Source organism: Schistocerca serialis, chromosome 9, assembly GCF_023864345.2.
Source record: "Schistocerca serialis cubense isolate TAMUIC-IGC-003099 chromosome 9, iqSchSeri2.2, whole genome shotgun sequence".
NCBI lineage: Eukaryota > Metazoa > Arthropoda > Insecta > Orthoptera > Acrididae > Schistocerca > Schistocerca serialis.
This window is the reverse complement of record NC_064646.1, coordinates 105,372,400-105,387,305: the sequence shown is the minus strand read 5'-3', so window position 1 is coordinate 105,387,305 and position 14,906 is coordinate 105,372,400.

Below are 14,906 nucleotides of genomic sequence, written 5' to 3'. Positions count from 1 at the left end.
CTACGAATGTAGTGCGGGACAATACGTTGAGAATGTGGGTTTCGCGGGAGGCGTGCCAGAGATAAATCCCTGCAGTCGCGCTATCCTCTGTGTCCTCGGTGGCTCAGATGGATTAGCCGGCACGGTAGCTGAGCGTGTTCGGTCAGAGGGTTAGCTCCCTCTGTAATAAAAAAACTGAGTTAATCGATCAACAACGAACTTAAACGGATGTCTTACGACGTCCGCCCGGAACAGATGCAACGAACAAAATTATATATATATATATATATATATATATATATATATATATATATATATATATATATATATAGAGCGTCTGCCATGTAAGCAGGAGATCCCGGATTCGAGTCCCTGTCGGGGCACGCATTTTCATCTGTCCCCGTTGACGTATGTCAACGCCTATAAGCAGCTAAGGATGTTCATTTCATTGTAATTTGATCTCTTGTGATGTAAAGGAAACAGACTTTCTTCTACTCTGCTAATCAAAGTGTACAGCATCAGACCCACCCAAATAATTGGGCGCGTTAGCAGTTCGCTTCTGTGATTCGGGGAGGATCACTGGCTCTGCATCGAATGTGCCGGTCTGGATGGCCGGCCGGTGTGGCCGAGTGGTTCTAGGTGCTACAGTCTTGGACCGCGCGACCGCTACGGTCGCAGGTTCGAATCCTGCCTCGGGCATGGATGTGTGTGATGTCCTTAGGTTATTTAGGTTTAAGTAGTTCTAAGTTCTAGGGTACTGATGACATAGATGTTAAGTCACATTGTGCTCAGAGCGATTTGAACCATTTTTCAACTGCTTCTTTAATATCACCATCCCAATGCCTGAAAGTGCATGCCAGAATCTCAGTGTTGTTATGTTACAAAGAATGACTGGTGCCAACGCAATGTTCTGTAATGGTGAATTTCTCGACTGTGTGACACTAACCTGTCGCAGGATACTATGAAGAGTCTTATTTCTTATTATGCTGTTCCCCCTAGGTTAAATGACCATGCTAAGGTCCACAGGTAGTGTTACTCTTCGTCCCCTTGTGAGTAACACTGGTGCTCTGACATATCGTATAGAAAACACCTTTCAATTCTGTTGACCATTGTAGTAGGTCGGTGTGAGCACAACATTAAGAACTCGACGGATTTCTTACTTCGATTAGACGGAATGTGTTTGAATGATTGAAACGATAGTAAGTTTTGATGTGGTCTGACTTTTCACCCGCGTTCCCCTCTCTGATTTGTTACGGGTGATTGGGATTAGGGTACCCTCATCCACACACCGTAAGGTGGCTTCCACTGTATCTATGTATATGTAGAATTAAGGACCCTACGTCGACATACACTATGTGATCAAAAGTATCCGAACACCACCAGAAACATACGTTTTTCATATTAGGTGCATTGCGTTGCCACCTACTGCCAGGTACTCCCTATCAGCGACCTCAGTAGTCATTAGATATCGTGAGAGAGCAGAACGGGGCGTCCCGCAGAACTCACGGACGTCGAATGTGGTCAGGTTGTTGGGTGCCAATTGTGTCATACGTCTGTACGCGAGATTTCCACACTCCTAAATGTCCCTAGTTCCATTGTTTCCGATGTGATACTGAAGTGGGAACGCCAAGGGAAATGTAGAGCACAACAGCGTACAGGCCGACCTCGTCTGATGACTGACAGGGACCGCCGACCGTTGAAGAGTGTCGTAATGGGTAATGGGCGGACATCTATCCAGACCATCAGACGGGAATTCCAAACTGCATCAAGATCCACAGGAAGTATTATGACAGTTAGGCGGGAGGTGAGAAAACTTGGATTTCATGGTCGAGCGGCTGCTGATAAGCCTCACATCATGAAGGTAAATGCCAAACGACGCCTCGCTTGGTGTAAGGAGCGTACACATTGGACGATTGAACAGTGTAAAAACGTTATGTGAAGTGACGAATCACGGTGCACAATGTGGCGATCCCATGGCAGAGTGTGCGTATGGCGAATGCCCGGTGAACGTCATTTGCGAGTGTGTAGTGCCATCATTAAAATTCGGATTCGGTGGTGTTATAATGTGGTGGTCTTTTTCATGGAGGGGCTTTCACCCCTTGTTGTTTTGCGTGGCACTATCACAGATCAAGCCTACATTGATGTTTTAAGCACCTTATTGCTTCCCACTGTTAAACAGCAATTCGGGGAAGAAAAGTGAATCTTTGAACACGATCAAGCACCTGTTCATAATGCAGTGCCTGTGGCCTAGTGGTTACATGAAAATAACGTCCCTGTAATGGACTGGTCTGAACAGAGTACTGACCTGAATCCTATAGAACACCTTTGGGATGTTTTGGAACCAGGCCTCACCGACCGACATCGATAGCTCTCCTCAGTGCAGCACTCCGTCAAGAATGGGTTGCCATTCCCCAAGTAACCTTCCAGCACCTGATTGAACGTGTGCCTGCGAGAGTGGAAGGCACCATCAAGGCTAAGCGTGGACAACATCATATTGAATTCCAACATTACCAACGGAGGGCGCCACGAACTTGTAAGTCATTTTCAGCCAGTTGTCCGGATCCTTTGATCACATAGTGTATATTGATTTCCACTTAATTTTTCTTCTGTGATCTGTACTATGAGCAGACAGAGTTGTCACCTATCATTGCCAATTTGTTTATGGAAGACTTAGAGGAACGTGCCTTGGATTCAGTGGCTTTGAAACCTGCGTGTATTTTCAGATGTGCAGACGCTAATTTTGTTGTTTGGCCTTTTGGCAGTGAGAATTTGACCGACATTTTCGAACACCTGAATTCAATCCAACCGAATATTTGTTTCGCGATGGAGGTGTAAAATGACAGCTGTCTTCCTTCCTTGATGTTTTGGTTAGGAGGAAAATTGGCGATGCAGTTTATAGGAAGCCTGGTGACACTGACTTGCATCTGCTGGCTGATAGTTGTCACCATCCGGCTCAACGTGAAGGGGTACTTCGTACTTTGGTTCACAGGGCTCATGTCATGTCGGACTCTTAGAGTTTGTTAGATTTCAGTTCTATAGAACATGCCTGCGGCGCGTTAGAGGCGAGAATTGCACCCCGTCAAACTCCACTGAGGAGAGCTACAGACCGCACCGCTCTTGTTGAGGAATGAGATCGACTGCCAAGAGAGCTCTTGAAGAATCTCGTAGAGAGCGTGCCACGTCGCTGTACCGCCTTTTTTGATGGTAGGGGTAACCATACCGCCTATTAACAGCATTTAATAAAATGGTTGAAATGGCTCTGAGTACTATGGGACTTAAAATCTGAGGTCATCAGTCCCCTAGACTTAGAACTACTTAAACCTAAGTAACCTAAGGTCACCACACACATCCATGCCCGAGGCAGGATTCGAACCTGCGATCGTAGCAGCAGCGCGGTTCCGGACTGAAGTGCCTACAACCGCTCGGCCATAGCGGCTGGCGACTTTTTAACAGCTTCTTTTGTTACGGAAGAGATTTCGAAGTTGAGTCATTTTGTAGCAAATGTGTATCTTAGCTATCAGAACTTTTCTAACATTATGTTTTAGGATGTATGCCAAATGTCTTGTGCTCAAGCTGAAGTTCGTTCATTATTCCTTCTGTCATCCTGATAAGGCAATATGCCCACTTTTCTTGATTATCCTTAACTTTAGGACACTAGCGTATATTTTAGAAGCTACGATTCCTTATTATTACTTAGGTCTGAGGCCGAACACTTACGCCCATACAGGAAAACAGAAATGTAGCACTGAATAATTCTGATTCCCAGTTGCATATTAGGATACTAACTCATGAAGAATTTTCTCAGTTAGAATAATGAATATTTTTCTCAGCCTGGTGAGTTGTAGGCTTCATCTACCCTTTGGAGTTGCAGTGTTGTCCCAGAAATATGTCTACGAATTGCAACTGCATTACTTTTCAAAGTAGGGCTTTCTATTTCACTTTTGGAGAACACTGTGATTTTGCTCTTTGGAAAGGGTGATGGACCAGACTCTTCACTACGCCGAACGAAGCCGTTTACCATGCACCTGCGCTCAGGAAAATCGTCTGCTACGATGACGTCTTGTACTTCTACATTTACTACACCTGCATGTGTACTCCACAAGCCATAGTAGCGTGTGAGTCGGAGAGTAATTTGTGTACTACTGTCCATCTCATTTTTCCCTGTATCAGTCCCGCATCATTCACGGGAAGAACGATTACAGGTGTAACAGTTTCTAAGACCAAAAATGGGAAAGGGTGGAGCGAGTGGCTGATTTGTGACAACGTTAACATTTTCATTATTTATTAAGGTCCGAATTGCACAGAACCTTGGTCGCTGACGACCATAAAAATCATACTCACTATAATTATCCGGCAGAGAGCAGTCTCTGTTTTTTCTTTATTCTCCTTATTTTGAAAGAGAGACCATAAAAGACTTCAAAATGAATTTACATTCTTAAGAAAAATATTACACCCGTGTCAATACTAAAGCTCAGAGTCTAAGATATAGAATTCAACCTTTTAAGCCAGTTTTCAAATACTAACGTAGCGGGAAGGCGTGCCGGTACCGGGCACGAATCGCCACGGCTGATTAGTGTCGAGGTCCGGTGTGCCGGCCACTCTGCGGATGGTTTTTAAGGTGGTTTGCCATCTGCCTCGGCGAATGCGGGCTGGCTTCCCTTATTCCGCCTCAGTTACATTATTTCGGCGATTGCTGTGCAAACACTGTCTCCACGTACGTATACACCATAATTACTCTACCACGCAAACGTTTGGAGTTATACTCGTCTGGTGTGAGACATTCCCGCTGGGAGAGGGGGGGGGAGGGGGGGAGGGGAAGGGAGTAGTTCCACTGGGGTCGAACCGCACAATAAACCTGGGTTCGGTGTGGGGCGGCGGTGGGGTTGGTGGTCTACTGTGGCCTGTTGTGGAGTTGTAAACCACTGAGGCCTACGGCGGGACGAAGCCTCCCCGTCGTTTCTAGGTCCCCGGTTTAATGCACAATACACACAACTTCCTTTTCGAAATTTCAGATAATTACACCTTACGTAAACTAGTAAGTAACTACATATTTCCAAATTGACTGACTATGCACAAATAAGCCTGACAAAATCGAAGGTGAAATCTTTAAGATCACAAAGAATAACAAAATTATCACGTTTTATTGAAAAGACAGGAACTCTGTTTCACAATTTGTAGAGGAATCAACGGCAACTAGATCACATTAATGCTAACAGAATTTACATTAGTTGAATATAATTCGAAATGGAACAGAGCTTCCCTTTTAGTATCGTCTCCTGGTGTCCCAGCTAGTCCAACACAAAGTGTCCGGCAGTATCTTGCGACCATCTACCTCGGTCCACAGAAATGTGGGACACCTGAAACATATCAGTATCAGAGACCAAAATTTAAAATCACTTCGAGAAGCCAAATAGCCAACTGATAATACAACTCCCGTCATTTGACTGCATAGCCACGGCGCGTGACCTTATACCAGCGATATTAATGAACAACATGACAAGCGAGCATGAACTAGTTCCGTAAACAGTAACAACCTATACTTCAGAATTCCTTTTTCCACAACAGGTCCTTAAGCAACCACCTAGTCTCTAAGGTAAAGGCTGCACAGTCAACAGTGGACAAGCCTTAATCACAAAATTCAGCACTATGATATCAACGCACTGTGATGTTCCACCAAATTTATGACAGTATCTTATTTCCGAGAAGCAGTACTTGTTGCAAGCCCTCCTGAGACACATTATACAAAAAAAAAAATACCGGAATAACATTGCCGTGGGTGGAGCTCATGTAGTACGCACATCTGCCGCTAGGCGTGTATAGCATAACCCATTGCCAGTTCAGTGCCGCCTGCTTTGTCTACCTGGCTTGTTCTGTTCATCTGCGGTGACTGTTTGTGCTAGCGCTGTTTTGTTCCTTACAATGACAGGTTTAAGTGTACAAAGTGAAGCTGGGAAATTTCGTTGGCTTCTCCATAAAAATACTGCTGAAACTCTTTTAACATGGGAAGCAGCTTACCAAGATGACGATATGCGGAAAACTCAAGTGCACGATTGATTTGTTCGACTTCAAAATGGTGACATGTCGGTTGATGACAAACCTCGTCCTGAACGTCCATCAGATGCCCGAAACGACGAAAATATTGACAAAATTTGGGAGCATGCGCTCACAGGCCATCGCCAGATAATCAAGCGTCAGAGATTAGTGGGTTATCTTGGACCTCGGTACAGTGATATGTAAAGGAGGATTTGGGAATGAAAAGGGTTGCTGCCAAGTTTGTTACACGGGTTCTGGCTGACAATCAAAAGGAATGTCGAATTGAGACCCGTCGTTTTCTGAACCAACAGCTTGAAACTGATCCAGGTTTTCTGTCAAAGGTCATTACTGGTGATGAGTCACGATGCTATGGCTACGACCCAGAAACGAAGCAACAGCCAAGCCAATGGAAGTTGTCGTCGTCAGCGCTTCCAAAAAAGTGTCGACAAGTCAAATCAAACATCAAAAGAATGGTGATTTCCTGTTTTTATTACCACATACAGAAAACCAAAGCAGAGAGGAAAATCCTGTTGAATGACCAAGTACACATGCCAAGCAATTCATTATTTACACTAATAGATAAAATAATAGAATAACGTTCGCAAAAAGTATTAATACAATAACACTGTCCAATATAATAATAATAGAACCCAACATCTTTACACTCACTCATCCATGAACCCCTCCACAGGATATTGAAACAAAAAGTCAAATCAGCCATCAGCCGTCACCAAAGTTTTCAACCACTCGCTAACAGGTAGTACACCCGCCCCCTCACCCCCCACCCCCACAAAAAAACAGTCGTCTGCTCTATCCCCCCTCTCTCTCTCTTACACACACATGGTGTAAACATCATAAATAGAAGTTAGTCTCGAACATATGCTTCGTTAGGTTGGCAACAAATAGGTAATCATACCAAAGAAGATGAAACACGTAAAGGAGTCGCAATATTTACGTTGTGAAAAACAGTGTACGACGAAATAGTTGTATCGAATGACAAAAGAACAATAGCCCACCACAAAAAAGAGTGAGAAACATGGTGAACAGTGTGTGGAAGGCGAGAACACAAAGATGTGATTATAGTAGCGGTAGTGCGACCTCCAGACCAGATGCGAGGAAACACAGATCAGCAAATAGTAAATAATTACTTTTTTTATAAAAAATCACTAACTGAACTGTTTAATAATCTGAAACTAACAAACCTGTATCGTTGTAGATCCCACTGATCGATACCTTACAACAGGAGAAGGCGAAACGCGTATGGGATAAATAAAGTAACTAGCAGCGAGAAAAGGCAGTCTTATTTACAAAACAAGTATTTAGTTGTGTTTTGATTCATGGGCCTTCAGCCGTTTTGAAGTTGAAATTTTCTTGCTTCTCAGGTGTTAGATTGTTTGGGCCGTCAGATTGATTAATATATTGTTTAAAGATAAAGCCTCGAGCCTTCTGCCTACTAAAAATTATTTTAGTTGTGTTTTAATTCATGGGCCTTCAACCGTTTTAAAAGTCTTTGTCTTTCGAGCATCAGACTGTTTGGGGCCTTCAGCCTAATTGAAGATAAGGCCTTCTGCCTTGTGTTTTTTTTTATTATTTAATTTTACCTTGAGTCTTAAATCATGGACCTTCAGCCATCTTTAAATTAAGGTTGTTGCTTTTCAAGTGTTAGATTTTTTGCCTTCAGCCAAATTATAGAACTTAACGTGTGGCCTTCTGCCTTCTAAATATTCTCTTTGGCGTCTGAATTTTGAGTTAATGGCCTTTAGCCGTTTTTTATTTTTTAAATTAAAGTGGTTGTGCCCTTAAGGCGTAAAAAGTGTGGCGTATTAAGCCGATAACTAAGTTCAAGAATTTGTACTGTAAGCTTTGGTCAAATAAATAAAGTTATATGTGTTTGAGTGTAACTGAGAGCCGCTCATTTTGGCCCCTTTCCACAGTTCCAACTAACTGTCCTGTCCTGCGGGTTTGGCAGGGCGTTTCACTGTTTATGCGCCTGACGGGTATGCTGCCGGGTGTGATCGTCTTCACTACACGATATTTCGGCGATCCATCTCGCCGTCATCTTCAGGTGCGATCGGAACTAAATGAACATCAGAAACGGTGGCTTTTCCGTTTGGACCATCATGTGAACCAGTGCCGGACACGAGTAAATCAGTTGCTTTTCTACCCTTAGCTGGAAGTATTTCTTCAAAAATTTCAAGAATTCTGACGAAATATGATATTAAAAGTGTTCTTTTGCCTTTGGCCAAGACTAGAGCCCTGTTTAGATGTGTTAAAGATGATTTGGGATTGAGAAAGCGTGGAGTTTATAAAACTCCGTGTCATTGTGGAAAGGCCTATATTGGACAGACTCTTCGCACTGTTCATGACCGATATGTGGAACATCAGCGTCGCATACGTTTGCTCCAGCCCGAAAAATCTGCCGTCGCCGAGCATTGTCTCAATGAAGGGCCTAAGATGTTGTGTAAAAAGACGCAAATTATTGCTCTGGCTTCTCGTCACTGGGATTGTGTGCACAAGGAATCCATCGGAATACGACTATCTGATGACATAATTGATAGACATACGGGTTTTCCTTTAAGCAAGATATGGATCCCTATTTCTTCTCATACAAAAGAACAATGGTCTGGTTTCCGTCCCGACACATCTTAATTTTTGATTTATCACTTTCGCCAGTTTCCACCGCCGCCTGCGATGCAATTCTTCGCTTTGCAGGGGGCTTCTTGCGCAGGCGCAGTGGCCAGTAGCCAGGGTAAAAATGAGCCGCCGTTCGCAATAGACCGGTGATGCTGTATTGTAACATATCACCCCGGACTACAAGTCCATCTGAAAGTTTCAAAATTAAGGAACTGACGGTTATTCAGTCTCGAGGTAATAATATACTGAACGCTCGCACGTGAAGATGGTGGGATGATTGATAGCCGAAATATCGTGCGGTGAAGATCAAATTCGGCAGCATACCCGTGAAGAGCATGAACATGTTGACGCGAAAATATACGGAATCATATGTAAATGATACTAATTACTTTATTATCTATTTCAACCCCTCTACAACGTTCTGTCAATAATTCTTTGAAAACTACGTAGAATGAATGTTGATTAATGAGAAGATCATACGCAGCCCTGACGAACACCTTTCATGGTTGATGTTATCCGTACGCAATTAGGTAGACCATAGGCTATGTCAGGAAAATGGACAGCCGCAAAGGGCACGTCAATTAATCGGAGAGCGGGCAGTATTAGAACTCCGCTTAACACTGCAGAGCCGGTCGTTTCCAACGCACCCGGGCAGGGAGCTGCACGCACGTTGAACGCTGGTGGGAAAATTTACATGGAGCCGTAAATACTTTAAATCCATGACGAGGCGCGGGAAAGAAAATGGGTTCGGCGACGGCTGGAGGGTGGGAGTTTTGTGGGGTGTGCGGGGTGGGGGTGTACGCCACACGGCACAGCACTGTGTGTCACCGGCCAGGGGCTGCAATTTCGCGGCTGGCCGGAGTGTGGCGCAGGGCGAAGCGGCGACGTTTGCTTTTTGGATTGGCGGCCGCCACCACCGGTCGGAGCGACTGAATAAACATTAATTACTGCGACTGAGCCGCGATTAATGCGTCCCCGCTGCGGGGGTCGCACGCGTCTGGCGTGGGAGCGGGAGGGGGGAGGGAGGAAGGGAGCTGGAGAGGGACGAGGGCCGGAGAGCGGCCATGCAGCCGGCGTTGTCACTATCGATTCCTCTCCTGTCTTCGCCGCATTCAGACGCGTGGATTCCAGCCGAAATTGAAAGAGAGGCGCTGTGGTATTTCGAGCTGTACCGACTGTCACCTCTGGAGACTGACTATCACATGGAAGTCACCTAGACGTAGTCCTGTTCTACACCAGCGTTCACACACCGTACTGTGCATGGCGGAGAGTACCATTCTCCACTAATAGTCATTGCACTGTGCCGCCGTGTAAACAAGAACGAGTAGCCTGATTTTTCATAATCTGGTCGACACATTATGTGTCAGCGTTATCCTATTGCGGTGGCACCTGAACATAGATTTCCCAGCAGAGATACATCAACATGCGTACAAGCAGTTACAGTTTCAGAGCATCTACCTTATACTCCCACAGCAACTCCTTAGCACTTAATCGATAGCTTATAAGTTCAAGTAATTCCATATCGTAACATCTAGCGATACAGTAATTAGACGCCTTACATTAATCTTGAAGGCAAAATTTCTGTCATCTGCGACTGCTTAGGGGAAGTCTGCCACCACCGTCCAACCTCCCCAATAAGATTAAATACACTACTGGCCATTAAAATTGCTACAGCACGAAGATGACGTGCTACAGACGCGAAATTTAACCGACAGGAAGAAGATGCGGTGATATGAAAATAATTAACTTTTCAGAACATTCGCACAAGGTTAGCGCCGGTGACGACACCTACAACGTGCTACCATGAGGAAAGTTTCCAACCGATTTCTCATACACAAACAGCAGTTGAACGGCGTTGCCTGGTGAAACGTTGTTGTGATGCCTCGTGTAAGGAGGAGAATTGCGTACCATCACGTTTCCGACAGTGATAAAGGTCGGATTGTAGCCTATTGCGATTGCGGTTTATCGTATCGCAACACTGCTGCTCGCGTTGATCGAGATCCAATGACTGTTAGCAGAACATGGAATCGGCGGGTTCAGGAGAGTAATACGGAACGCTGTGCTGGATCCCAACGTCCTCGTATCACTAGCAGTCGAGATGACAGGCATCTTATCCGCATGGCTGTAAGCGATCGTGCAGCCACGTCTCGATACCTGAGTCAACATATGGGGACGGTTGCAAGACAACAACCATCTACACGAACAGTTCGACGACGTTTGCAGCAGCATGGACTATCAGCTCGGAGACCATGGCTGCGGTTACCCTTGACGCTGCATCACAGACAGGAGCGCCTGCGATGGTGTACTCAACGACGAACCTGAGTGCACGAATGGCAAAACATCATTTTTTCGGATGAATCCAGGTTCCGTTTACAGCATCATGATGGCCGCGTCCGTGTTTGGCGACATATCGGTGAACGTACATTGGAAGCGTGTATTCGTCGTCGCCATACTGGCGTATCACCCGGCGTGATGGTATTGGGTGCCATTAGTTACACGTCTCGGTCACCTCTTCTTCGCATTGACGGCACCTTGAACAGTGGACGTTACATTTCAGACGTGTTACGACCCGTGACTCTGCCCTTCATTCGATCCCTTCGAAACCCTACATCTGAGCAGGATAATGCACGACCGTATGTTGCAGGTACTGGTACGGGCCTTTCTGGATACAGAAAATGTTCGACTGCTGCCCTGGCCAGCACATTCTCCACGTCTCTCACCAGCTGAAAACGTATGGTCAATGGTGGCCGAACAGCTGGCTCGTCACAATACGCCAGTCACTACTCTTGATGAACTGTGGTGTTGTGTTGAAGCTGCATGGGCAGCTGTACCTGTACACGCCATCCAAGCTCTGTTAATGCCCAGGAGTATCAGGGCCGTTATTACGGCCAGAGGTGGTTGTTCTGGGTACTGATTTCTCAGGACCTATGCACCCAAATTGCGTGAAATTGTAATCATATGTTAGTTCTAGTATAATGTATCTGTCCAATGAATACTCGTTTATCATCTGCATTTCTTCTTGGTGTAGCAATTTTAATGGCAGTAGTGTATATTCTGGGACTGTATTTATGATTGCTTATAGCAGAGTAGCGATTGTTTGTCATCCAGCATCAGTACTGAATGATGAATTCTAAATTATAAATCCACTCTTCAAAAGCCACGGACTCTACCGTTGGTGGTGGGGAGGCTTGCGTGACTCTGCGAGACAGATAGCCGTAGCGTAGCTGTACCACAGTGGAGTCGAAGCAAGGCCCCTGGAGTAGACGACATACCGTCAGAACCAGTGATAACCTTGACACAGCCAGTCGTAACAAAGCTACTTCAACTGGCGTGCACGAAGTAAAAGACAGACGAAATACCCTCAGACTTCACGAAAAATGTAATATTTTAAATTCCAGAGAAAGGGGGTACTCATAGGTATGAATATTACCGAGCTATCAGTTTATTATTATTTACGTATGGTCCCAACAGGACCACGCGAGGTACAATCCATCAATAAATTTTGATGGTTGGCCGTCCTTCGTGTCCAATTTTGTTTCATCCTTTCAGAATGAAGTCTCTTTCTTTCAACAGACCATGGTGCACCAGTCCGTTTTCTAATTTCCCTCTGACCAACTTTCCAATCACATATCTTTTGTCTGAATGTTTTTCTATCTGTAACGTCTGCCTGAGTTATATCTTCTATTTTAAGATCCTCCTTAATCGCAGCGCTCCATTTAATTGGCTCACTTTTGGCCTTACGTCTGTTTCCGTACAATTCCACTGTTTGTTTTGTCAACCTAGTGGGTGCCATTCTTTTATTGTCCCGATAAAATTTCAGTCTCCGTTTTCTCATGTCACCATGTACGTCTGTGTATTCTTGTATTTCCTTATTACTTCTCAGCCTGTAACTTTATCCATCAGTCATTTTGGGACCGAATATTTTCCTAATAACGTTTCTTTATTGCTTTTGAATTTCTTCAATACCCCTCTTTCTATTTAAAATTAAAGGTTCTGCTCTATTAAGACATTCAGGTTTGGTTACAGTGCTGTAATGCCTGACAGCGATCTTAGTTTACAGCTTTTTCCAGACCGTTTTCTTGTATGATTTCCCCCCCAATTACTTAAACTGAGAAACACTTTTTTCCATATTTTGTCTTCAAAAACTTTGTTGCTTTTTAGTTGCATGTCATACATTCCGTTCTCTCCAATGACATTGTAGTCCTACCTCTTCCGCAACTTCTTTAAGAATTTCAGTTTAATTTCAGTTTAATAAGTCATGGTTGCAAAATAGTAATACGAATTCTTTATAGAAGAATGGAAAACCTGGTAGAAGCCTGTTCTGGTAGGTCCGATCGATCGCGAAACGGAAACTACGGAGAAAATTCGATGAAGTTTTGCATAGACGTGTTGGAGAATGTGTCTAGCCTGCTCTTCGATCGCGTCAAGTTACTCTTTTTAGTTTTGGGCGCACAGTGAGCGTATAAATAAGCGCAGGAGATAGTGTCACCCGCCGTATCAGTGCATGTTACAGATATCGCCCGATTTCACGTAGCCCACACGAGGTGACTGTCATACATTTCTTTCTCCGTGACAGTTCTCGGCCACATAGTGCAGGGACAATGAGAACGCTCCTTCGGCGTTTTCAATGGGGAATGTTCGACCAACCGCCATAAGGGCAGCACTAGGCTCCCTCTGACTTTCACCTCTGTCCACATGAACCGCTGGCTGTGCAGACAACATTCTGGCACAGGCTACAAGCTACAGACCAAAGTAGAGATGTGGCGGTGAGCCTTCTATGACGAGGGTACTGGAAAGTTGATACCACGATACGACAGATGTGTATAAGTCGGAGCGGCGGCTATGTAGAGCAGTGGCTGGAAGGTGCAGCTACCTGTTGCAAAAAGAACATTTTTGATTTTCACAGTGGTTTTCATTTCGCGACCAATCGGACATTAGTTTCTATATTAGAGATTCCTTTGAGGTGATTATTTCGTAGTAAACATAGTCAACTCACTTGTTACGTAAATACAGTTAAAAAATTATTTGTCCATAAATTCTTTCACAGGTCTATCTAGCTTTCTTTACTATGAAAAGTTACATAAACTCTTCTAAACCGAGCGCATAAGGTGAACTATACAGGATGTTCAAAAAACAGTGTCGCATACTTTGAGAGGTGGTAGTACTGATCGAAGCAAGAAAAATAAGTCCATCAAACACGAGCCCGGAATTACATACTTTCTGATATAAGTCCAATAAACACGGGTGCGGAAATACATACTTTCTGCAGTAAACACGTGTTTACAGGAGGTGTTCAACGTGCCGTATGTTCATCACAATGCATGACACATCCATTGAAGTATGCCCGGTTGTTGTTGTACTTGCTGGCATGCATTAAAGACGCGACGCTGTAGTGTCTGCACGTCACTGACTGGCGTGGCGTAGATCAGTTCCTTCAACTGCACCCATAACCAGAAGTCTGGGGGATTGAGGTCTGGGGAACGAGCAGTCCAAGGTGTGAGCCTCTTCCCCCCCACCCCTCACCCCCCTCCCCAACCAATACAGTGGTCTTTAATTGGCAGCGTCTGATGTTCGCGCACAATGTGACGGAAGCGTGCTGGAACGCTATCATGCATGAACCACATTTGCATTCTTTGCTGCAGTGTCTCAGCCTCCAGCAAGGTAGGCAACACATTAATGAGAAAGTCCAGATAACGCGCCCCAGAAGCATATAGGGCCCCATTAATCTACAGTCAAGCACGCCTGCCCATGCGTTAACTGAGAATTGGTATTGACGCCCTCTCTTCCGCATTGCTTGGGGATTTACATCTACCCATACAAGCTGGTTATGGAAATTCACAACACCATCTCTTTGGAACCCTGCCTCATCGGTAAATAAAATCTTGGATGTGAGCAGTGCATGGTCACCGTCTGCCATGATGATCCTGTGGCCTCAGGGACTGAACGAGCTGAAGATGCTGTGGGTACCGGTACACCGATTGTTCACGAGTACCCTCCAAAAAATAGAGTGAGACACGACTTCTGCTGCTGCTAATCGTCACACACTGGTCGCAGGGATTTATTCCAACGAACGTAGCACACGCTCCTCCATGTCAGGTGCGCGGAATGTGCGGGGCCTTCCACCGTCAGTCTTTCGAGGTGCAAGGGTACCTTAGTCCCTCAGACGCTTGAAAGGTTTAATGATTAACTTATCAGGGGGCATTCTGCGCTGTGGATATTTTTCAGCGCAGAGGGCACGGACTCGCAGGCTACGTCCATTT